Source organism: Oxyura jamaicensis, chromosome 4 (genome assembly GCF_011077185.1).
Source record: "Oxyura jamaicensis isolate SHBP4307 breed ruddy duck chromosome 4, BPBGC_Ojam_1.0, whole genome shotgun sequence".
Lineage (NCBI taxonomy): Eukaryota > Metazoa > Chordata > Aves > Anseriformes > Anatidae > Oxyura > Oxyura jamaicensis.
Genome location: NC_048896.1, coordinates 91,489,775 through 91,515,146, shown reverse-complemented (window position 1 = coordinate 91,515,146; position 25,372 = coordinate 91,489,775).

Here is a 25,372-nt window from a genome sequence, read left to right as displayed (position 1 = left end):
TGATTAATCACCGGCTGATATTCTCTCCACTTCTTTTTAGGTTTATTGCATAAGACTCCTGACTAATCCCCCTGAAGGACTGTAATTTGTAAGAAAGTTGAAGTGAACAATATTATTCTAAAGCAAAACAATATAGCATAAAGAAACACAAGCCAGTAAATACACACAGGGCAGACCCTCTAGAAGTAAATAGATAAAAATTCAATTTGATGAGGTTAATTGTACTCTGAAGGGCTCTTCTTGCCTTAAAGAAAATCTGTTTCAGTTCCCTGTAGCTATTGAAAATACTTAATGGAGACCTGTGGTTAACAGAATAGTTTCTTTATGGCTATCCTTCTCAGTGGCCTAGTCATATATGTGAAAAAATTAAGTCCTAAACTAGAACAAAAATAACATTTCAGTACTTCTAGGGTATAAGTACTTTCCAGTACTTACCTCCCACTTTCAATAATGGGAAAAAAAAAAAAAAAAAGCCAATCTATCAATCACGTGGCTTTGCATTCATAGCATGTATAGCTGCTGCACTACAAGGCAACTCAATGCATGATAAATCAGATGAAAGTTTTCCACCATATATTGTAGTGGAAAAATACATTTGTTACTAAAAATTTCTCGTCAAAGGAAAAAAAAAGTCTTGATCACCTGCTTGCTGGAGATCCATAAATCTGTGAAGTTATAACTAGCCAAACTTTTAGCTCTCTAAAAGTAGTCGTGTTTTAGGGATGTCCCTAGGATGAAACATGCCTTGCTATAACCTACATGCAGTTAACTGCAGGTAAATATTCACAGTCCCTTGTGCTTGATTTAGGCATGGAAAGAAAAATACTTTGAGAAAATAGTTCAGCCACCTTTGTGAGCTCAGATAGTCCAAAGGTTTTCCATACACATTTTCTATACCTCTGTGGATATTTATAATAAACTTTGTAAACTCAAATTGTGATCTCTGTCTTTATAAAAGGATCAGTTTCTTTGGGGATAAGGTAAAACAAAGCTATAAATAAAACTACATGCAATATCACCTAATAAATGGCTTTTACCTCATTGTAGCACAGCTTTATGGTCATTTGATGCTGAACAAGAAATGAAACATCACTGATTTGGGGACCTCTATTTTATTATTATTGTTTTTCACATAAGTCTGAATAAACCAGAATCTCTTTCACTCCCAATTCCCAGTCTGTGTATTGTCTACTTTCAAATAAGACATTGCACCACTGTATTGGCATTTCTGAAAGGTGAAATTGGATTTCCTGGCATGATTATTTCTTTTTCAGCCATTACAGCTATTGGCTACATCCTTTCCAAAAGTAATAGGAAAATTACAGGACAGGAAAGTATTACCAGTCTATCACAGGACGTGGATATAGACATACACATGTGGTTAATGCATGAGTCCATTCACTGTTTCTGCCTTTATTAGCCTTTGGAAAAGAGATAACTCAACATAAAACTCAAGCTGAACAACTTTTGTTTGTTTGTTTTTGTGTTTTTGTTTGTTTATCCTGCTTCACATGCTTAACTTTCTTGTAGAACACTTTACCCTGTAACTTGTGTTCAGAAGATTGGATCAGTGGTTCAAGCTTGTTGGCACAGACAAAAGCCGTTCATAGATTTAAAACTACAGAGTTTGTTTTTGTTTATGAGACCTAACCATCTTGGCTGGAAGGGTGTTGTGTTTAGAACCTCTTACAATCCCACCTATTCTTTGTCTTAAATCTTTTCACAGACAGTGTTTTCAATTCCCCCCTACAGTTCTGCTTTAATAACTCTCACTTCAAATTTTACTAGCAACTACTATATTCCTTTGCAACCTTTATTTTAAAAGTGATGTCTTTATGTCCTGTGATTACCCAGGTTACCCATTTACCTGTTCCCATTTATATTTAACCTTATTGAGTGTAGGTAACTAGAACTGCATACAGTATTCTTAACACTTCATAAATGCCTAATACAAAAAATATTAGTGCTTTCCTATTACTGTTGAAGATATCTCACCTAATAGGTCTTCAAATTTTGTCACATTGAAGACTTATAGACATCCTGTGATCACCTTGCATCTAGAGTATCTGTCCTTTCTATTATTTCCAACCAAGTTGGTACCTTATAGTAGAGGCTTTATCAATTAATTTTGTGTGTGCGTGTGTGTGTACTATTAAATTTCATCTCCTTTATTCTCTATCTCAACCAATAATTTCCCATGAGGGGAAAAGTCTTATGGGAACCAGACCTACATCTTTTACATCCTGATGTTATTCATGAGTTGTGTTTTCTTAAATAAAGCAGGAGATACTAGTATCTCTATTGGTTCTAGTTCCTATTAACAACATCAGTGAATAGAAGTTGTTTTATATCCTTGTTAGTTGAACTGGATGCTAAATTAGGTTCTACAAGATGGAGGGAATGAGGAAATGTTCCAAAAGACTGATTCTCATAACAAGTATAGGGTGTATTTGTTTGTAATATATATATTCTTCAGGGAACTATATTTTTCAGTTAAGGGAACAGAGACAAGGGATTTGACAGCCTTTCTATCTGCTGTAATTATCTTTAAATGCACTTATTTGGAACGTGGAAGAGTGGATTTTACTGTAATTACTGTATATACTAGACCACCTTTCCTTTCCATAGAGGTAATTTGTTTTAAAAACAAATACTATGTATCCCAAACTTCAAAATTATTTGCATTCCTACAGCACAGAAAGAGTGACATAGTGCTTTTGAGTCCATTTAATGCCTTTGACAAAGGCCTGTGGCAAAGCAGAAACAGGAGGTCTGTTTTCTGTCTATGACAAATATCAGAACACATCCATGGGGAAATCAAATATCTTAGACAAACATATAAGAAGCAGAGCTGAGAAACTGGGAGAGATAAGAGAAAAAAAAAAAAAAAAGTTTTAGAAACAAATATGAATTGAAGATCTTCCAAATTATTAAAAGTAGACCTATAAGGTAAGAACCTGATAATAGCTATAAGGCCTATAATATCATACGACCAGATCTCTATTCTCGGAATTTCTTTTTCTAACTTAAGCAGAACAAGTTATAGAAATCCAAGAGCAAATCTGAACTCTTGTCTGTTTGATTAGCCTTACTTCTTTCCAATTCAAGTTAAATTGAAAAATAAAACCAGGAGGTTATCTCCCACATACCCATTGTAGTTTGTTGCACAAATTCTGTAGCAATTATAAACCAGAATGTTCCTATACCAAAGGGATTCTGTCTTGTCTAAATTAAACTGAAACAAGTACAACACAGATCAAAAGAGTTGGAAATAGCACTGAGACCATTCATATGTAGAGGACAGCTGTGTGTATAAGCAAGACAGCTTTCAGATAAGATCAGTAGCAGACTGTATTTGTTTGCTTAGCTGTTATCAATGCAAACAACTGAGATCTTGAGGAACAATAATGACTTTATGACAGTTCTTGTGTAAACGATCATGCACGGTGATAAGTGATTGGCAAAACCTGATGGAGTATTATTTTACTCTTTCTATGAAAATGGTGTTGAAGTCCTTTTTTCCCCTGAAAAAAAAAAATATGTTCTTAAAACAAAATGCAGAAGACAGAAGGGAGAGAGGATTTGCAAACAGAATGAAACATACAGTTTTGACATTTTTAAGGCAATGTTTTGATGTCTGAGTTCAAAATCATCTTGCACTTAGGTCTCTTATAAGTTTCTGTAATAAATTACATACTCTAATACACAGGAAAGTCAAAACTAATTACTTTTATTTGCCTTTATGCAGAAATTTAGAACTGAAGGAATTCTTGAATTCCAAATTTCTGAATTTTGAAATAGTCACTTGTTTATGAACTCAGTAGACAAATGTCTAACTTTAAATAAAATAAAAAAATAAAATCAATAAAAATAAAATAATAATAAACAACAAAAACAAACAAACAAAACAACAACAACAACAACAACAAAAAACAGCACTCTAGGTTCCTTGTGTGCTCAGGGGAGAAAGAAATATCTCTAGAAGTAACCAGCTCTGTTTCTTTAGGTGCCCTGTCTAGGGTAGAACAAATCTGCCTGTTGCGATATCTATTCAATGACTTTCTATGGATAATAAATTGGTGATATCACATAGAATCATTAAGGTTGGAAAAGACCTCCAAGATCATCTGGTCCAACCATCACCCTACTACCAATACCGCCCACTAAGCCATGTCCCCAAGCACCACGTCCAACCTTTTCTTACACACCCCCAGGGATGGTGACTCTACCACATTCCAGGGCAACCTGTATGCCTGAATACTCTTTCTGAAAAGAAATTTCTCCTGCTTTAAAACCTAACTCCCCTTCTGGTGAAACTTGAGGCTGTTCCCTCTTGTCCTGTTGTTAGTTATCTGAACGAAGAGGCCGACCCCAGCTCCCCACAACTTCACCTAGACTTCAAACTTTTAGGGAGGTAATCTTAGATGAAATGAGTACCCTAAAGGGCTTGAGAAATACTTTCATTGGATTCAAAGAGTTTTAGCTCAGAACACTCAGTCTCTAAAGAAAATGATTGCAAATAAAAGTAGGGTGATTAACAGAGACCTACCCAAAGGAGGAAGAAAGGAAAAAAAATAATTATGGCCTTGAATAATGTAAGTAAAAAGCTTTGCAACTTATTCCAACTTGTATTATTCCTCAACAGCTTCTCTTAAAACAGGTGAGGATGTTGGGTGTTTATTTTTTATTGGCATTATTTGTTCTACTTATACGGCATCCAATACCCCAAATTGCTCAAATACAGGAGGGAAAAACAAACAAAGAAAAACAGCTTTAGCCTTAAAATATTGCACAAAGCTTATGACCCAAATTTTGACATTCTAGTTTCTTACTAAAGTCAATTAAGATGCCTGACCTGACTAGCCAAATAAATTAGAAATATTCAAGCTTTTCTCAGAGACCTGAGCTGAAGACTTTACAGATGACCCAAAGGGATCTTGCACTCACAGGTGGCACAGCTCAAAATGGTCATTCCTCACAGACTGCATTTCTGTCATCACAAGTGCATGTTCTTTCTGCATGTTCTATATATCTTTCTTCTATATTTCCCTGCACACTTTCTGTATTCTCTTCCTTTTCCTTATTAAAGCACGTTCTTTATTTGCATAAAGAAGCACCTCAATAATTTTGCTGATTTGAAAGTTTTAACACTGGCTTTAAAGTTAAATTGATTTATATTTTTTAAGCACATTAGAACTAAACACAAACTCAACCTGCAGGATATCAGTTTTGCTAGACTTTGTGGTTTGTATTTTTAATTTTAATTTTAATTTTTTGAATGTGTTAGCATAAATTAATTCCTGATATGTCTCCTTGCACTAGCAAACTTTTGTCAGAAATAGACTTGATCTTGTGCACAAAAAGAATTTTCTTCAATATGTTTGTATAAAGTAGCTTGTTCTTTCATGACCTTATTGCAGTTAAGTTTATAACACATTTGAAAGCAGGAAAGATCATTGTATTTCAGGTGTTTTTTGTTTGCTTGTTTTGTTGTGTTTTATGTATAAAGAAGCCTCTACAGAGAGTTGGATATATCTTACCTGACTGTAGTCTTCCAAAATATAAGAATCATGGTCTAACCAGTCACCTAGGCTCCCCTATAATCTATGAAGAAAGAGACAACTACAGGAAGCTTTTCATCCGCTTTCAAACAAATCACCTGTTTGGCTGGGATAAGTCATTCACAGAAATGGCAGTCTCTCGTGTTGTTTTTCAATTGTGCACCTTAATCTTAACCACTGAGCTTTTCTGAAGGTGAAAGGGAGGTGAAACACACCTTTGCTGAGACTATGCATGTGCAGGAGGTTCAGCTAGAGCTTTATTTCAAGTTCAGACACACAGGATACAGTGCACTACATGGGTCTGCTTAAGATAGGAACAAGGGGGAAGTGACCACAGGTGTCCAAAGACAGATGTACCTGTCTTTGCTCCTTGAGGCTTCAGGTAATCCAACATCCACTAGGACTGCTGCCACTGTGGTCATCACTCATACCTAGGCATAAGTAGGAAAGGGAACAAGCTGGGATGTTCGTTATGCTTCATGCTTTTCTCTGGCAGTCATTGAACTTTCCCCCTTTATGCATTTTTCTGTTATACATAGCATATTTCTATTACGTTTGTCTATCTTGTGCTGATTGTTCATTAAAGGAATGCATTTAGCATACCACCAATTAAAATCACTGTTTAAAAGTACTGCTATGAACCATAATTCTTACAAGTCTATATAAATTGCATTTGCAGTTGCTAGGGAATGGTGCCTTATAAATCATCTGCAGCTTTGGATATTTTTAGTGCTTCCTGTCAATACCTGGCCATAAATCTTATACCATTGTCATTAGCATCCCAGTTCAACTCTTTAAGGGATTTCTTTCATGGCATGAAGACAAGCTTAACATAGTGATGCATGGTTAGAAAAGAGACTATTTCCCATGGCAATTTCCCTTTTACATTTTCATTTCTATATGTTCACATGGAGAAAAAAACAAAAAACAAAAAACAAAAACAAACAAACAAAAAAAAAACAGTGCTGTTTACTTGATATTGCACTAAATTTTGCATATTGTTTGCATCTATAAATTTAAGGAAAGAAGAAAACGAATGTCTCAAAATAGTTTCTGTGTGTTTGTGAACCTTTATTCTCACAGCATGGCAGAGGTTACAAAAAGAGCTTGGCTTCTTTACCTAATCTACTGAGTAATCAAAAAATAAGGCTAAAAAGGCAATGTAGGAACACGTAGTGGCTGTCCAGGAACAGTTTTCCTTCTGTTTCATGCAATGTCCTCTAGAGGTTGCTGCTGGGTGTTCTGGGCTACTTTTTTCTCTTTATATTGTTCTTTTTATTAGTCATATCAGCACCGAGAAAGGAAACGTGAACTAAATTATGTGCCAGAGATTTATTCTAATCCTCCTGACTGAAGTATTTGTTTATCCCCTATACACCCCCAGTAGATACACTAATTCAGAGCTCAGGGCTGTAAAATGTTCATAATTGTGACTTTAATCCACAGGAAAACAAACATGCAAACAACAACAAAGGCTCCTCTGGGACTATTCATGTGCTTAAAGTTAAGTGTATGCTTAGCATTCAGAGTGCTTCATGGTAGCAAACAGTAGGATCAGCTGCCTTGATATTAGCAAAAGCTTTTAAAGAGTCCCCTATTTTTATTTCTAAATATAATAATAATAATAATAAAGTATGCTTTATTCTGTTCTGTACCAAGGGAATTAATCTCCTGTATAAGAAAATTATTGCTCATTTTTGCTTCTTCTACCCACTCTGGCCATCTTTCTCATAAGATGTATGGACAAGGAAAAGTCAGGTTAGATAGCTGAGTATCCAGAAGTTAAGGATTTTGAGCAATTTTGATATTGGAGTTAAACAAAGTTATAACAACCCCAAATATCCTAACATTATAGTACCTAAGTTATTATCTTCTATTTTAATTCACGGTCTGAAAACATACCATCATTTCAAGTTAGGTTTTCCAAAGAAAAAATGCTGACACTCTGTCCACATGTAAACTTTAAATCTATTCCCCAAATTCCAATAAATCTTTTTTATTATTATTATTTAGTTAATTAATTATTTGCGTATGTGTGTGAGTTGCTGCTTGTTTTGAGAAAGTTTATGTGAAAATTGAGTTAACTCCTCTGTTGAGGAAAAAGCAAGTAGATAACATGTCTCACCTATTATACTCGGCTAGCTACTTTGTGAGCTCATAATTCTAGCTGGTCCTTACACATGGTTTCCTTCACAGTTTTTTCTCTACAAGTTGGAACACTGCAGTGCAGAGGGCAGATCAAGAAAGAGCTGAGGGCAAATGTAGAGGTCCTGGGAATGAGGAGAGTATGATGAGATGAAATTGAGCTAGGGGCTCTGTGGATGTAGAAATAAAAGGAAAATCAAGCTTAATCCATTCTATACTTCATGGAGCATCTGCTTGTCAAAAAGAAAACTGAAGACTTGTCACATCCTGATCCTCAAGTCTCACCAAGAAAACTTCTGGGCTTCACTATGTAATTCTAACCACTTTCTGCTTTGCTTCATCAGAATGCTGGCAGCTTTATCCTCTCTCATCAGCTAATTTTCCCTATACCCATAAATCTTAAAAGTCAAATCAAATTTCATTCCCCTCCTCCCCTTTCCAGGCCACTAACTGGGAATGCAAGCAAAAATCTACTTCATCTAAACGGTATGACATATTAAGTCAGGTGAAAGCTTCTAATATCTTCTTGGGAAGGTAACTTTGAAGCCAAGGAGGACTGAAGAATGCTCAGGGTAGACACAGTTGCTTTTAAGCTTTGAAAGTCTTTATTAAAAATATGTGAGTTTTTATTTTATTTGTTATTTTTCCCCAAAGATCTGTAACTTGGTCAAATTGTTGTGAGTTTGGCAAGAGGCACAATGTCACATTCAAAATTATGCCATTGACAAGAGTTTTTTCAAGGGATAGTTATAAAATGTAGAAAAAGTGATGTCTCTCTTTCTGTGATCCAGTGATTCTGGTCTCCAATATTATCATGCCATGTTTGCAGATGCTTTCCATACAAAGCCTGAGACAGAAAATTTCAGCTCTGGTAGCTAAAGTTGAATAGTATTGTAAATATTTGAAAGCATAATTTTATAATAGGAAGTTCCAGGTAACCTTATGAATACACGATATTAAATAGAAAAGGAGAATACTGTGATACCATGAAAAGCTGTCTCATGATGCTTATGCAATAGAAGCAATTCAGGTACCTAGAAATAGGAGTCAGCATCTGAGATGTCCTGGGATGTGTCTCAGACAGAAGTTTTACAGACTGAAGGCTTACAGGAAATCTCTAGGCTTGTCAAAAGGCAAGTGGATGCCAGGCTGACCATCTGAACATATCTTAATTCACTTTAGACATCTTTTGCTTAGGTAAGTAAATCGATCTTAATATTTGCAGTGCAGGTTGCGTGAATTAATATTTATGGTTTCTCATTTTTAAGAGAGTTCAACTATTTAATATAAAAAAGACAACAAGAGCAGGATTTATTGATTTTCACATGGGTACTTGGAAATTATGGGTATTTCTGAAGCTCGACAATGAAGAGGAATATGGTCATTTCAAACAAGATATATTCCACCACACATATAATATTGTGTTTTGCTGTTGTTATTTTATTTTGTTTTGTTTTGTGTATGCGTATGTCTTAGCACATATAGTTCGCTTTTTAAGGAGGAAGCTTGGAGTGCAGGAAACACTCCACTGTATATTCCTGGTCCTCAAGGTATATCCTTGGAACAGTTATTGACAGGCATCTCATTTCCATGTACTGCTCAACCAGTGAAGGAGAATAGGAACATGTCAAATAGATTTTCACCTTCAACTAAAATCTAACATATCAATGACTATATTCTCTACACAGCAGTACTAAGGACTTTATGAGTTCCAGAATGGTCTTAAAATTTCCCCACTCATTTGCGTGAAACATCTCTTTTTGTAGAATTACAAATATTCCTAATTTGATATGTGAATGCTCTAGTCATTCCAATATTCCAATCAATAAACAATTCCAGTAACAGTAAAAGCTAACTGCAGCAGCAACAGTGCTAGTGGGTCATTAAACTACTCACTAAATATATTTATCTCTCTTTTTTTTTTTTTTTTTTTTTTTTCTTAAGTATTTGCCCTCAAAGTTTCCTGGAATTATTTTTTTATTATTATTATTTTTTAATTTGTGCTATATGTTTCCATTGTTATATATGAGCTCTCAGCCATTAAACAGACTTTATAGTTAGCACAGTAACATATTCCAGAATTTACTGCCAACTTGATACCATTTTTAATTTAGTGAAGCAACACTGTAATGAAAGAGTGTCCCTAAAGAAAAACCAGTGCCATTATTGTTCTGGTGTTAAATTCCTCTAATGAAATCAATTTCAATTTATGCTGCTTTTGTTATAATATATAACTTGCTTTAAAGTGTGAATGTCCTAGCTGTCTGCTATAATGATGTTCTAAGTTTCTGCTCACAAACACGATCATCACTAACAGAATTCATAACTGATTAAAGCTTATCAGCAGAAGACTCTGGTGTGAAAATATTTGGGAGGGAATGATAATTATTATTTTGAGGGGGTAATAATTATTATTTTGAGAGTAACTAGAGCACTAATACTTTTGATAATTAAAAAAAAAAAGAAAAAGAAAAAACATGTTATGAGTCTAGGTATGATTATGAATTAAAGACACACTGATGTCAGAGGAATTACAGAGAGGGTTGCTGAGCCTCTTGTGTTTTGTTTACATGCAGATGCCATTCACCTTACATGAACTGCTTCATCTGTTTTTGGTTGGGAGGGAAGATTTAATCCAATAAGGAGCACTTGCTGAAATATATTCTGAGAGACAGCACAGCATAAATGGAATAGCACTTTAAATTATGTTACAAATTACTTCATTTATATCATGTTGGATTATGATGAGCTGGAACAAAACAATAGTCTGGTTATCCATATGGAAGATGGAGTTTGCTTTTCTGTTACTTTTTTAGGTAAGGGGTTATTTATTTATTTATTTTCATTCCAATAATTTTTATTCTTTGCCAGCCAGCATCCTGACTTTGCTAACACATTGATGGCCTCTGCACAAAAGCCAATTCAGGCCAGATAGGAGCAGAATTATCTTTTCTTACCCAGTAAATCTGTAGCCAACAAAAGGGGAAAGCATCCTCAGCTAAATTATTATCAGAGTTTAAACACAAGCTCAACAAGTAAATGTTAAAATAAATGTTCATTTTTTTTTTTATTTTTATTGGGGTGGGGGGGGGTCGGGTCAAATCAATCTCAAGCTATCTGCACATTCCTGGAATATTATTTTTTATTGTTTCTGTACAGTAATGAAGGCTTGCTTCCAGATGGACTCAAGTCTGAATTACATTTGCTCCCTTAAAGTAATCAGCTACATATATCTCATGAGGGTTCCCACACCAGCACATCTTACTCTATTGTGTGATGAATTTCTCAAGGAATAGAGAACTGCTTACTTTCCTCTCCTGACCTTAGCTTCTGATGTCATTTTTAGCCAATTCAACTGCAGGAAAATCATCACTTGATGCAACAAAAAAAAAAAAAAAAAAAAACAAAAACGAAACAAAACAGATAAACAAAACAAGCATATTTCACTTGTGCAAATTCCTCTAATTGTAGGTCTTCCTCCACATCTTTTATTGAATCTTTTCTCCTGGACTGACCAATCTGGGATTCTGGGAGCTTGTGCTCATCCATACATCTTCCACACATGTTATTCATGGTGTTTTGGGAACTGGAAAACACTCTACCCACTTTATATCTCACCAAGTCAGTGCAGAGGTGCACTCAAGGGACAGAGAACAGACTGCAGTTCTTGCAAGACAACAAGAGAAAACAGAGTTGTCTGAGCTTCTGTGTCTTAATAGGTGCTCCTTTCTTCTGATGAAAATGATGTTAGTAGCATAACATTTGAAAGAATATTCTCTGCCTCTCCTCTTGATTGCTTTTCTCACCGTGGCAGTGAAGCGGCTATAGTAGCTGATCAGGCAGGGCTTTCCCCAGATACTACTGAAATTTTTGATAAGACTGGAGTAGTAAATGCCTAGATCAGATTCATCACTGACTGAATACACAGAGGTAAAAGACTGCACTGGGCAGATTTAAAGGCATCTTGAGATCCAACCAGAGGGAATCCCACCAAATACAGCCAGAAGAGAACCCAAAGGAATCAGTAAGGAAGGGCTATGTTAAACAAACCAGTCTTATAAAGTGGAGGTATTTTAATTTCTGATATAATGTATGATTTAATTTTGAGTTTGTAGTAAAAATTCCATACATAATTCTTTTGCCCGGCCAGAATGGAAGCTGCAGAATAATTCCTTTATGAAAATTAGAATTATAAAAATCAGTGCAGCTTAGAACACCTTATTACTAATGCCTGAAAAATTTTATTATTCATAATATTTAACCATTTTTTCTTCTGGATTATTACATATCCGATTATAAAAATATTATTAATTTTTGATTAATACAACAACAATACTGAAAATAATGTTTGTTCATGCAATGTCCATTTAATTTTAATTTGCTATTTCAAATTATGTATATATTTTTACTAGTGCTTTTGTCTCATATATATAAAGTCTTGAAATATTAAAAGAGAATGTCTCTGGAAGGGGTAGATGGACATTTAGGAGTAGATAATTTAGTCTTTTGACATGGTACTGCTCTTTAAGAGGATGCATCTTTCTGTGGATACTGACCAAAACATGTTTCATGATTAGACATTAATTTTGTTTTCTCAGTCACTAGGTGCTGGGAAAAAGAACTCTAAGACTTCTTTTCTTTGATTTAATGGGTCTTTAGTTTGCTAAAAATTTGTTTTAGAAACCCCCCCAAAAAATAAAATAAAATAAAAATTAAATCAGAATACAGGCCAAGGAGAACTTAGCCATCATAAAGAACAGTATGTAGTTCTCTCTGGAGTAAATCTTATTTTCTGGGCTAACTCTCATGTATTTTTTAAGAAAAAAAAAAAAAAAATGCATGAAGTAAGCTCTCCCAAATGTTTATTACTGTGAGAATGAATAAGTGTTCCCTAATGTTGGCTGTTTAATTTGTTGCTTTCTTAACCCTCATTTAGCCTTTGGCTTGATGCTCCAGGACGCAAGTGACCTTTAGTAAACATCTTCAGGAAAGACCCAGTGATACTAATGTTGGTTTACCAGCTGAGCTAATCTAACTTAGATTCCTTCATGTATCTTCTAATTTTGATTATGGCAGTTGATAAGAAGGCCTCATAATTCACTTTATTCTCCAGAATACAAGTGCTTTGTGTATGTCTCCTTTTAGAGGGAGTTAATGGCTGTTTTACAGAGCTTGATAAAGGAGACCACTGCACATGATGTTTGTTTAATGCTACTTCTGAAAAGTCTTGTTCAATATTTGTGTTTGACTGATGGTTGTTGTGGTTGCACCCTGATGGACAGCTAAACTCCACCATGCTGCTCTCTTACTCTCCCTTCACAAAAGAACTAGGGGAGAAAATAGAATAAAAAAAAAGGTTTATGGGTTGAGGTAAAGGCAAGATCACTCAACAATTATCATAATGGGCAAAGTGGACTCAACATAGGGAGTTTAATATAATTCATTGCCTACCACTAGCAGATTAGAGCATTATGGAACTAAAAGCAAACTAAAAACACCTCCCACCATGTACCATCTTCTCCCTCCCCCCCCGAACCGTGCAGGGGAAGGAAGGAGTGGGGGCTGCGGTCAGTCCCTAATGCTTCGCCCTTCACGGTCTCTCTCTGCCCCCGCTCCATGCGGGGTCCCTCCCAGGGGATGCTGTCCTGCCCGAACTGAGCCTGCGGGGGCTGCCCACAGGCAGCAGCTCTTCAAGAACTGCTCCCACAGGACTCCATACCACGGGACCCATCCCCCAGGAGCAAACTGCTCCAGCATGTGTCCCCCACATGTGGCAGCTCCCCCCCAGACCCCCTGCTCCTGCGTGGGCTCGTCTCCACGGGCTGCAGCTCCAGCCCGGGGCCTGCTCCTGCGGGGGCTCCTCCACGGGCTGCAGCGTGGAGATCTGCTCCATGTGGGACCCATGGGCTGCAGGGGGACAGCCTGCTCCACCAGGGGCCTCTCCACAGGCCGCAGGGGAACTGCTGCTGCGTGCCTGGAGCCCCTCCTGCCCTCCTGCTGCACTCACCTTGGGGGCTGCAGGGCTGCTTCTCTCACGTCTTCTCACTCCTATCTTCTGCTCTGCAGTTGTTTTTCACCTTTCTTAAATATGCACACACAGAGGTGCTCATTGGCTCAAACCTTGGCTGTTGTTGGGTCCCTTTTGGAGCTGGCTGGAGCAGTCTCTGATCTAACACGGGGCAGCTTTTGGGCACCTTTCACAGAGGCCGACCCTACAGCCCTCCTGGTACCAAAACCTTGCCATATAAGCGCAATACAATGGTGAAATTAAGAGAATGTCTAACATCAAGGCCATGTTTAACTCTGTTTCAAGCATTATTTTGCCTTTTATTTATTTTTTTATTTATCCTATTTTATTTTCTGAATCCACTTTTTAGGTTTAAAAAGTGAATTTTAGTTTAGTTTAGTTTAAAATTTGGAGTTTATGTTATAATAAACGTGACAGAATATATATTAAATTATATTACTAAGGTCTTTTTAGCATTGTAAAAGTAGAAAAACATGCCTGAGGAAACGGGTCTAGTTTTCTATACCCACATACAACTTGAAAAGGCAAAAGTATGATTTTCAAAAACATAACAAGTCACTGCATCTAGACAGGCTGAAACATTCAACTGAAGGTGCTATTAATGAAACCCTCAAGAAAATACATTTCAAATTATGATGGATGGCCACTCAATGCAGTCCAAGTATATATTTTGATGTTGGCATGCAGTATGAAATCCCTTAAATTGCTAACTGCATAAGTTTTGAAATGTTTTACCTTACAATGTTGACTTAGCTACTTGGTCTTCCAGTTAAAATTATCATTCCTTCTATTACAAAGCTATGGCAATCTTGTTAGAATATTGAAAGAAAGAAAGAAAATAAAAAATAAAAAAGCTTATTTTCACTAAATAATTTTCCATCCTCCAATAGCACACAGATTTCTAACAACATTATGGTGTCAAAAATATCAAACTTTCTTGCTCTTTTTTTCCTGCTTTTAATCACGGATCTCACTTCTTTCCATACCCCATTCCAGTACAAACTGGCAAATTATGTTGTCACCTCAGTAAGCAAACCTACGTAAATCATAGGCTTCTTTGGTTTTCAGCTCTCTAATCCCATTTCTCTCAAGCCTTCATCTCTGGTACTAGAGTGTAACAAGCATTGCATTAGTCTAGAATGGTAAGACATAATCCCCTAAGTGATCTGATAGTATATATTTAGTCCAGAAATGCACTAAACAGGGAGTTTCTTAATAGATTTTCTCAGTTTATATTCCCATAGCTTTCCCAGATATGCTCAAAAAGATCTATACCTTCCAACTAATTCCTGAATATTCTGACCTATGGATATATCCCTAATCCTAGAAATCCACTGCAAGAGCAACAGTCTCAAAGGTACCTCCTGACCCAGTTCACTCTCTCTCTCCTTGTAGTCCTTAGGGGCAGTCTAAGTGACGTGAGCATATCAATGTGTGTGCTTTTATCAAATCAAAAAAAAAGATGCAATAAGATGTGTGGTGGAAAAACCACTTTGTTTTGTTATCATTGGTACTGCCTTCTTAGCCATTATGCATTGGGTCTGGATAACTCCATTGGGTATCTCTTACCAAAACTGATTCTTACCTAGCACTACTGTCAACTGAGCAATGAAGCCAGTCCGCAGGGTCAGGAACAGCAACGAATACACAATGTAATACTGAGAGAGCTAAAACAGAGTCTCCCTACATATTGTACTCAGGAAATTCTATAAAGAAGTATAATTACTCATTTGAAATCCAGTTAGTAACTAAGAAGTTCAAGAACATCAGAGTTATTCCAACTCTGTAAATCCAGAATGAATCCATGAGGGTTCATGACCTTGGAGTGGAAGATTTATTTTCTCCTAGTGTCTTCTGGCATATTTATGAGTGGAAAAAGTTCTGTGATTGATTACCTGGGAAAGAAAACCTCAAAACCAGGTAATATTGCAGTGATGTGGTGAGATGTAAAGCTTTCAGGTCTGGTATTGAAATTGTTGGAGATGACATTATGTCAAGAGAACTAGCTCACCTCTGGAACTCATTCTTTAGTGGTCTCTTAGAAAATGAGGATTTCATATTCTTGCAATGATTATGCTTAAAATATGCTGATATTATGAATTATATATCAACTAGGGTGCAGAAAGGGATGAGTCCCATTTAAATTCTGATACACAAGGCAAATATACAGAACTGAGTGAATAAATACAGGCACTTCCATAAGGTTTAAAAATTTTCAATAGGCCATTCAGAGACAATACTGAGAACAGTACAACTGCAGAATGCCATTCATTCTACAGAATCTAGACTTGGCATATTTAGAAATACAAAACAATTGTCAAACACAAAAACATAACCACAGCTTACTTTTTTTTTTTTTTTTTTTTTTTCCTTCCTGCTAGGCATCAAAAGTAAAAATTATTTTAAATGTTAAATGCTGCAGATATATTATGACAAATATAGAAAAACCTTCAAAATAAATGAATTATTCTAAAGGTCAGATATGTCTTGAAATATCCAAAGAATAAAAAAGCTGCAAGCATATCAATAAAAAAAAGAAAAAAAGAAAAAAAAGAGAAAGATCAGATGTGAGAGGGTAAAGCTACAAATAAATCATTATAGAAAATTTGTATTTTAAATGCACTTGCTACAAGGACTTCCCGACTTCCCTCACCTGGCTGTGCTTTTTATGATTTCAGAAATAGCCATTTGTATTGTTTATATTGTGCATTTCTCCTGAATGTGCATATGAAATTATACATATTTGTGTCTAAGTGTTTTACCAGGACTGAAATTGTTTAATTTTACAGTTTCAATTTGCTTGTTTTACTTTCATGATGTCTTCTTTCTTAATTTAAACAACAAGAGTTTTCAAACAGCTATCAGACGCAATTCTGTAATTTTAATCTTCTGGTATTTATTGTGTCGTGTCCCCCCCCCCCCCCAAGAAAAAAAAAAAAAAAAAAAGGGACTTAAAATTTATCCTAGTAACACAAAGTAGATCACATTTAATAATCAGGATAATTATTTATGATGTAAATCAATGCAGCCAAGAGTAGAATTTGATAGAAAAGACAAGCAGAATATTCAGGATTCATGAGGTGGTAGACTCAATTTCCAGGAAACAGAGTTAAGAGCAATACGGAATATAGAAGAAAGATGGTAATATATTTTGATTTACTAGATCATTGTTATTCCCGGGGGGGTGGGGGGTGGGGGGGCGGGGGGGCTGACATATCATGGCCTTGTCCTCACTAGGTAGAAAGAAGTCTAAAACTATTGGCATCATGGTATTCAGTTTTGCTTGAATTTTTCCTATTTACGCAAGATTAAGATCTGAACCTCTATTCCACAAATGCAGAGAATAGTCAGAGTAAGTGGATTAGAATTAATTTACTGAATGACAAGTGGTCGTTAATTGGATAATGGAAAGAGATGGCAAAAACAAGCAGGCCTGGCATTTCAAAAGGTTGGAGATGGTAGCTCAGGATCAATGAGTTTATAAAGCATATGACAATTTAGCAGAATTATAAACAATGTGAGATGAGCTCAGTGATTACATAAAGATCAGCTGGTGGGTGGCTCATAAGACATCAGTTAACTGTGACACTAAATTAAAAAGAATTTCAAAGAAACTATTAACCATTACATATTTTGTACCTATATTTCTTTCATTTATTTTATTTGCTGTTTCATTTTTAATTTTTAAGCAAAAGCCTGTGTGTTAACATAAATAGCATAAGGAATTTTGACAGTAGATAAAAGTTTGCGAAGTGCTTTTTTCCTGATTATGCCTTGGGGACAGCTAAAACGTCCAGTATTATTATTCATTATAATTAGATGTACATCAGTAGATCAGAATTTCCCAGACATTTCCCACTACTTCTAGGTGGTTTCTTGTGTCTTTTTGATATCTGCTGCTAAAGTATGTGACCAAAGGATAATTCATCGTAACCATGAGGAAGTCTAAATGGCAGCAGCTGGAGAAGGGACCTTGGTCACAGATCTAAGAGGCCACCAACAGGAGACAACTGGCGTGCATGTGTTTCCCTATGTAACTTCAATCCTATATGTTTACACGTGTGTAATTCTCTAGTAAACACAACTGGAGAAGCTGTCATGTAGGCTAAGGGGTCTGGGAACCAGCTACAGGAGAGACCACAAATTCAAGAGCTAGCTACTTCAAAGAACATAGATCTAGATCAGCTCCCAAATACGCATGTATGTATGTGTCTGCATGTGTGTAAATCTGTGTACCTGTAGCTGAAGTGGGGTTGTGGGTTACAGGATGCCAGAATCAGGGAGACCAGGGACATGGAAGTCAGCTACAGGCTAGGCTGGGTGTCTGAGGCGGTTACTAGAGGGACCCACATTGTGTGTGGATTTATATATGTATATCTATATCTATACCTTTGTGTATATATACACATATGTATGTTCCACCAATGGATTTCCATCCTGGTCAGCCATTGAGAAGGGACAGGATCAAGCCATTGGTTCCATTCATGTTCGCATGAACACTGTGTTTTCTGTCTGTACTACTCTGTGTGGTCAGCAGTGTATATGTATATTTTGAGCAGGTATGTGTGTGCCTATGGGAAATCCACATGCAGCTGTCCTGTGGGCTGGGCTTGGGGACACAGAGCTGCAGCAGCTTCACTTCTACTGGACTAGCAGGTAGATTTGGCAGCCTCTAACATCTGTCACAAAATTTTTCATCAGATTTCCTTAACTGGTGGTAAAATCATGTAAATGTTTCAGCCAGTGAGCACATGTTCACTTAGAGCCTGCATTTTCTTCACTAGAGGTCATTAACCAAATATATAGCACAGTACTACCGTATAATGAAGTTTCATCAAAATCTGAATGTTTCACAGCAGCCAGTCAGTGAGATATCTCTGATGGGAAAAAAAAAAAAAAAAAAAAAAAAAAAAAAAGTTAAAACATTCTGTTTTAACATTGTCAAAACATTTGGCAGTTCTGTTGTGAGTCCTATAGAGTTGGCCTCTATATCTTGTTCAAAAGTTAGCTTAATATGACATTTCAACATAATAACGTGCTTCAGCATATGCTATCTAACACTATATGACTAAAAGCACTGAAGCACAATTTAGTGTCTCAAATAGAGTGAAGTATTCTGTATAGGAGTAAAGTTTGTAATGGCTCCCAATTACCCTTTTCAAACTTATGTCTTGGAGGAAAAAATGGCTTTTTCTTACATACCATGAGATTTAGAGCATGCTCATCCTAGACTGAATCAAACATCATTCAAGCTTAATATTCTCTTAGGGACACTGGCCATAAACAAATACTTTTAAAAGACTGAGATGACTACCCAGGAGTATCTAATTTCTCTACTTACTTAGTGACTCTTGATTAACAATTCCTCCATTGTGTAGTGTTCCAATCCTAGAACAATCAGGAAAAGCTGAATTTCCAGAGAACAGATAATGATTAATTTCATAATACTTTGAGGATCACATTGTCTCTGATACTTATCAGCTCTTTTTAGCAACCTGAACAGATCTCTGTCATCAGTTCCACATTTCTTTCCTTTCCCTGAACTTGTTCCATTGCCTAGGATAGGTCCTTGAATCCCTGAGACATTGCAAGGGTGTGCCTATGATACTGTGTAAGTACCTTTTATTTTTTATACATTAAATCAAACTGTGAGATATGTATTCCATATATTACTAGGAGATGCAAAGTATTTAGGGGCCTCCTTATGTCATTAGCAAGTTCAGTGGCAAATAAGGGAACCCAGCCTTGCATTTTCAAATCCGAGGATACTGACTGACAAAATATACCAAAACTTATTTACACAAGGCAGTCTCAACTCCGTATCATTGCAGGAAGATGGACTGTGGCAGTCATCACGGTGGCTTTTAACCCAAATGACTCTTTATCTCTGTTAAAGCCAATCAATCCTTTCTTCAATTAGCCAAAAATGCAAAGAAACTGAACCCACACAGAAACAAAATGGAAAAGACTTTTTTTTTTTAATTTTATTTTTTTTTTTTCCTCTGGGGAATATAATAGGATCTGGAATGGATTCTCCACTATCTTATTCAGAAATGCTTTGAAATATTTAAAACCTACTTGGCTCATTCTGCCACAGAGTCAGGAAATTCATCAGGCTATAAAGGTATTTGTGGTCTGCAGGGAATTGTACAAAATGGATAGCCACTGTTACCTATGAATAACTTATTTGTCACATTTGAGTCATAACATTTCACAGCCTAATAAGGATAAATGTACAGTTTTATATGTTTAATTTACATATGTAAAACTGAACAGAGTGCTTCTGTGTGTATCATGGCAGTGTAAATAGCAATAGATTCATGATAACAGCATTAGCTACAATAGATTCATGAATTACTGTGTAATACATCCCTTTACAATTTCCACACAGTCCATATATCTTCTCCCTCTGCTGCACGCTATATTTGGGAAGCTGGAGACTAAATATAGTATTCACTATGCCTTGAGCTGGAATGGATGGATAGACTGAAATGGCTTTCAAAATTATGTCTCTATCATGGCATGAATATTCATCTTTGTCTCAAAGAAAATGTGTTATTGGTCATTCCAACTTTTGTTAATCTTGGGTCGCTGTTGGAAGAAAAGGAACGCTTGTACTATCAGAAAGAAAGCAAGGAGAAGCTTAACACTTTCTTCTTTTCCGTTCATAAGTGCTTTCCATGTTTTTTCTAATCACCCTCTACCATTTCTAATCTACTCTCTACCATCCAGTGGGTGCAGAGGTAGGAGTGGTATGACCTTCCTCCTGCAGCCAGGTTATCAAGTAGCTCAGGCAAGAGATGGATTCTGTTGTCTGCTCTAAGGTTCATTCATTTTTTTGGTCTAGTATAAAATTTGCAAGAGGTCAAGGAATGAAACTTGAAATTGCTTTTCCCAGATGAGTTCTCTAACCACTACGCTAAGAAGGTGGAAGCTTTATTCATTCTTAGTTCTTTGAAAATATATGTATTGAAGTCTAAAATAAAAAATAAAGAATGGATACTAGACCAGATAGTAGTGAATAAGTTGGTATTTATGCCTTTCTTCTGTATTTCTCACTGTTTATATGCAAGACTGTCTGCAAGACATTCTTCATGTTTCTGGTCATGTCTTTTTTTCTGCCTTTTAAAAAATCTTTAATATATAATGAATATGAAAATGCATATATATTTATCTTCAGTTGTGAAGCACCCACATTGCAGACAGCCTCATGACACAGGGTGAACATTTTTTCAAGGCTCACAGCATTGCCTAGGAAAAATAGGAGGGCGCATGGAAAAGATGAGAACTCAGTGGAAACTTGGGTATGTTTATTCAACATACCCTGTGAGGTATATCTGTATACCTTCCTCAGAAATTACACCCTGAATTTAACATATTCAGGGAATAAAATTGGTTGAGAATTTTCAGTTAAAACATGTCTGTGTTTCATTAAAAAAAATGTTTATATCTATGTCAGATTTTGGTTAACTGCTGTTAAGAACCAGGAAGGTTTTCAATCTGTCTTTCTGAAAAGCTATTTAGGAAACAAGAAACACAGAGGCCATTGTTTTGAGGAAGCTTTTGCATGTGAACTGCTTCCAGTTGTGCAGGTCAGCTGTCTCCTCACATGGCCAGAAATCAGGAGAATAGAAAACCAGCTCATCAGTAAATTCATGCTGCCCAGACAGACATGTAGCCTAGCAGTGAGAAATCTGTGATATCCCTAGGACAGAGTTGCCCGAATAGATGGTCCTGTCAACTCCTAATGAAAACTGTCACGGATCATGTCAATTTTATCCATTTGCTGCTGATTCTTGGGGAGCATATGTGATTTCTCTAGCACAAAGACTTGGTGTTTCTTTTTTTTTTTTTTTTTTCAGGCTATTCTTTTTGTTTGTTTGTTTATTTTGTGTTGGTTTGTTTTTCAGGAATTCTGTGGAATGGTAATTTTCATCTAAATAAATTTTCAAATCTGAACTTTTGTTCTGTAAGATTCTACTTCAGTCTAGTGTCTCTGCTCCTAATAGAAAGTATACATCAAATCTGGAGAAAATACAAATCCTGCATTTGTATTTTCAGACATTATTTTCTCTGGACCTTACATTTGACTTTTACTACCTTATAGTGTACTTTACCGTAATAAGTAGACTTCACTAAAGAAGTAGCTAGAATTGGAGAAACTTTTACAGATACTGTGCACTTGTGTGGAGAATAAATATTCGCACATACAGTAGTTAAAACTGTCAGAATAAAGTAAAACAAAATGATCTGTGTGCTTCATGGTTTAAACCAAACCCCTTGAGATTAGAATAAGATTTAATGTGGACAGATCATTACACATCTGTTGACTGGATTTGGGTGGATTTATGCATTCTTGGGAAACATCTGGTACTTAAAACTACCAGCGAGGATGACAGTCTATAGGTCATATCCAGTAGAGCAATTTCATTGCTACATAAGATCTGGACAATCTTATTAATCCCCTTTTTTCAACAATTCTGAACTGAAATTTCTAAACATGAAAGAACAGTGATTTCAACATTGCTTTAATGCATACTGATAACAAGAACACCTACTACACAGTAAAATGAAGATACATATCTTTCTCTGCCAATTATGAAGAAAACATCACATAAGCAGTTAAAATTTACTTACGTCCATGTTAATATTTTAAGCAAAATCTACTTAAAAGAGACATCTATGCTTTAACTAAACTATTTCAAAGCAACTAGAAGTTACCAACTAAACCACTTACAAAGTGTCAATTAGTACAGTTTAGCTCTCTCTTTATTGATATCCAAATGGTTTTTGAAATGCCAGCAAAATACTTTAACATAACTAGATGCCTGATAAGTTAATGAAATCCTAACCTGCTGTTTTCCAATGTCTGATGTTGAATTAGTGACATTATATCTATATTTTTTTTCAGACAGTAATAATCTGGTTGTTAATTACATTACAAAAGAAAACTTGTCATATTGTTTATAATTACTAGCTTAACTGAGGCAGCAAGTTATAACAATTAAAAGATTGTTGAAAAGAGCATTTATTTTTATCTTATTTTTTGATTCTTTATGTTCTTTAAAGTAGAAATAGCATGCATATTATTCATGAAATTCTAAGCTTTTTTTTTTTTTTTTTTTCTGGAATGAATAGGACTCTACATTGAATGAAGTTAAAGTAGGATCAGGCTGTAAGTATACGCTTCTTGCACTATATTGCACTTGCCGAGGCGATCGGCTCCGGGGCAGTCCTGCAGCAGAGGGGGGGATCGGGACAGGCAGGGCTATTTCCCCGGCACCGAGGCCACTCGAGGCAGCCGAGGGAGCCGCCACGGCCCGGCAGCCCTCGTGAGGGAGGCTGACGAGGCGTAGGCGGAGCCAGCAGCGCCCCCTCCCCGGCCGTTCAAAAGCAGCCCCTGGGGAGCGCGGCGACCACGGCGGGCGACCAGGGCGGGAGACCGGGGTGGGGCGCGGCAGTTCGCGCAGGCAGGGCGAGCAGGGAGGGCAGAGCGCTCGCCTCCCCGCCCCTAAGAACAGCTCTGCTGACGGCTTACTAGCAGTAGCTAGGCCGCGATGGTCCATGCTAGGCAGAGAGCTCCCTCTAGAAAGTCTGTAGCCACCCAGACGGAGTGCCTGCTCAAAAATGCGGCAGTGCAGGTCTCTGGATGCAGGGAGTGCCAGAGCCTGCTGCTGCCATCCGAGGGAGGCAGAGATATTGTGTGTGAGGTGCGAGCAGGTGGATGGCCTGGTCTGCCTGGTGGCAGAACTCGAGGAGGTGGAGAGGTTGAGGGCCATCAGGGAGTGCGAGTGGGAGATAGACTGGTGGAACAACTCCCTGCAAGGCCTGAAGGAAGGGCACCGGGGTGAGACTCCCCTAATGGGGGTGGACCCCCTGCCCGGTCGCTATCGGGCAGCGGGAGGGGACCCAGGAGTGGAGGAGGAATGGAGACAGGTTCCTGCTCCATGTTGCAGGAAGTGCCCCCCCCACCGTCCCAGGTGCCCTTATGCAACAGATTTGAGGCCCTGGAGCTTGAGAGAGCGGTGGATGAGGATATGGTAGAAAGTTTACCCAGGAAGCCTAGGGTGAGGAAGTCTGCTCCACGCCTCAAGACTGCTCCCACCAAGAAAGAAAGAAGGGTGATAGTTGTGGGCGATTCCCTTCTCAGGGGAACAGAGGGCCCTATCTGTCAGCTTGACCCTACCTGTAGGGAAGTCTGCTGCCTCCCTGGGGCTAGGGTCAGGGACATCGCCAGAAAGCTTCCCAACCTTGTTTTGCTCCTCCGATTACTACCTGCTACTGATAGTCCAGGCTGGCAGTGGTAACATTGATGAGAGAAGCCTGAAGGCTATCAAACGGGACTTCAGGGGGCTGGGACGGTTAGTGGACGGAGTGGGAGTACAGGTGGTGTTTTCGTCCATTCCTACAGTGGCAGGGAATGGTTCAGAGAGGACACGGAAAGCCCACCTGATAAACACGTGGCTCAGAGGCTGGTGCCAACACAGGAAATTTGGGTTCTTCAATCATGGGGCGCTTTACTCGGCACGCAGCTTGATGGCCGCAGACAGGTCCCAACTGTCTCCAAGGGCTAAACAGATCCTAGCCCTGGAGCTGTGAGGGCTCATTGAGAGGGCTTTAAACTAGGTAAGAAGGGGGATGGGGATGAAACAAAGCTTGTTGGAGGTGTGCCAGGAGGAACAGTGGCAAGGCTAGGGGGGAAGGCAAAGACTCAACTGAAGTGCATCTACACTAAATGCACACAGCATGGGCAACAAGCAGGAGGAGCTGGAAGCCATTGTGCAGCTCGCAGGCTATTGGTTGCCATCACAGAAACGTGGTGGGACCACGCTCATGACTGGAGTGCTGCGATGTCTGGCTATAGGCTCTTCAGAAGGGACAGGCAGCACAGAAGGGGTGGTGGAATGGCTCTCTATATTAGAGAGTGTTTTGATGTTGTTGAACTTGAGGCTGGGAATGGTAAGGTTGAGTCGCTATGGGTTAGGATCAGCGGAAGGGCCAACAAGGCAAGCATCCTGATGGGAGTCTGTTATAGACTGCCAAACCAGGATGAGGAGATGGATGAGGAAGTTCTACAGGCAGCTGGCAGAAGTTGCAAGATCGTCAGCGCTTGTTCTTGTGGGGGGACTTTAACTTTCCAGACATATCCTGGAAGCACAACAGCCCAGAGAAAGCAGTCTAGGAGGTTTCTGGAGAAAGTGGAAGATAGCTTCCTGACGCAGCTGGTTGGCGAGCCTACCAGGGGAGGTGCCCCGCTAGACCTTCTGTTCACTAACAGAGAAGGACTGGTGGGAGATGTGGTAGTTGGGGGCTGTCTCGGACAGAGTGACCACAAAATGGTAGAGTTCTTGATACTTGGCGAAGTCAGGAAGGGGACCAGTAAAACCGCTGTCTTGGACTTCCGGAGGGCTGACTTTGAGCTGTTCAGGACACTGGTTGGCAGAGTCCCTTGGGAGGCGGTTCTGAAGGACAGAGGAGCCCAGGAAGGCTGGGCGCTCTTCAAGAAAGAAATCTTAATGGCTCAGGAGCGGTCTGTCCCCACGTGCCCAAAGACAAGTCGATGCGGAAGAAGACCGACCTGGCTGAACAGAGAGTTGTGGCTCAAGCTTAGGAGAAAAAAGAGGGTTTATAATCTTTG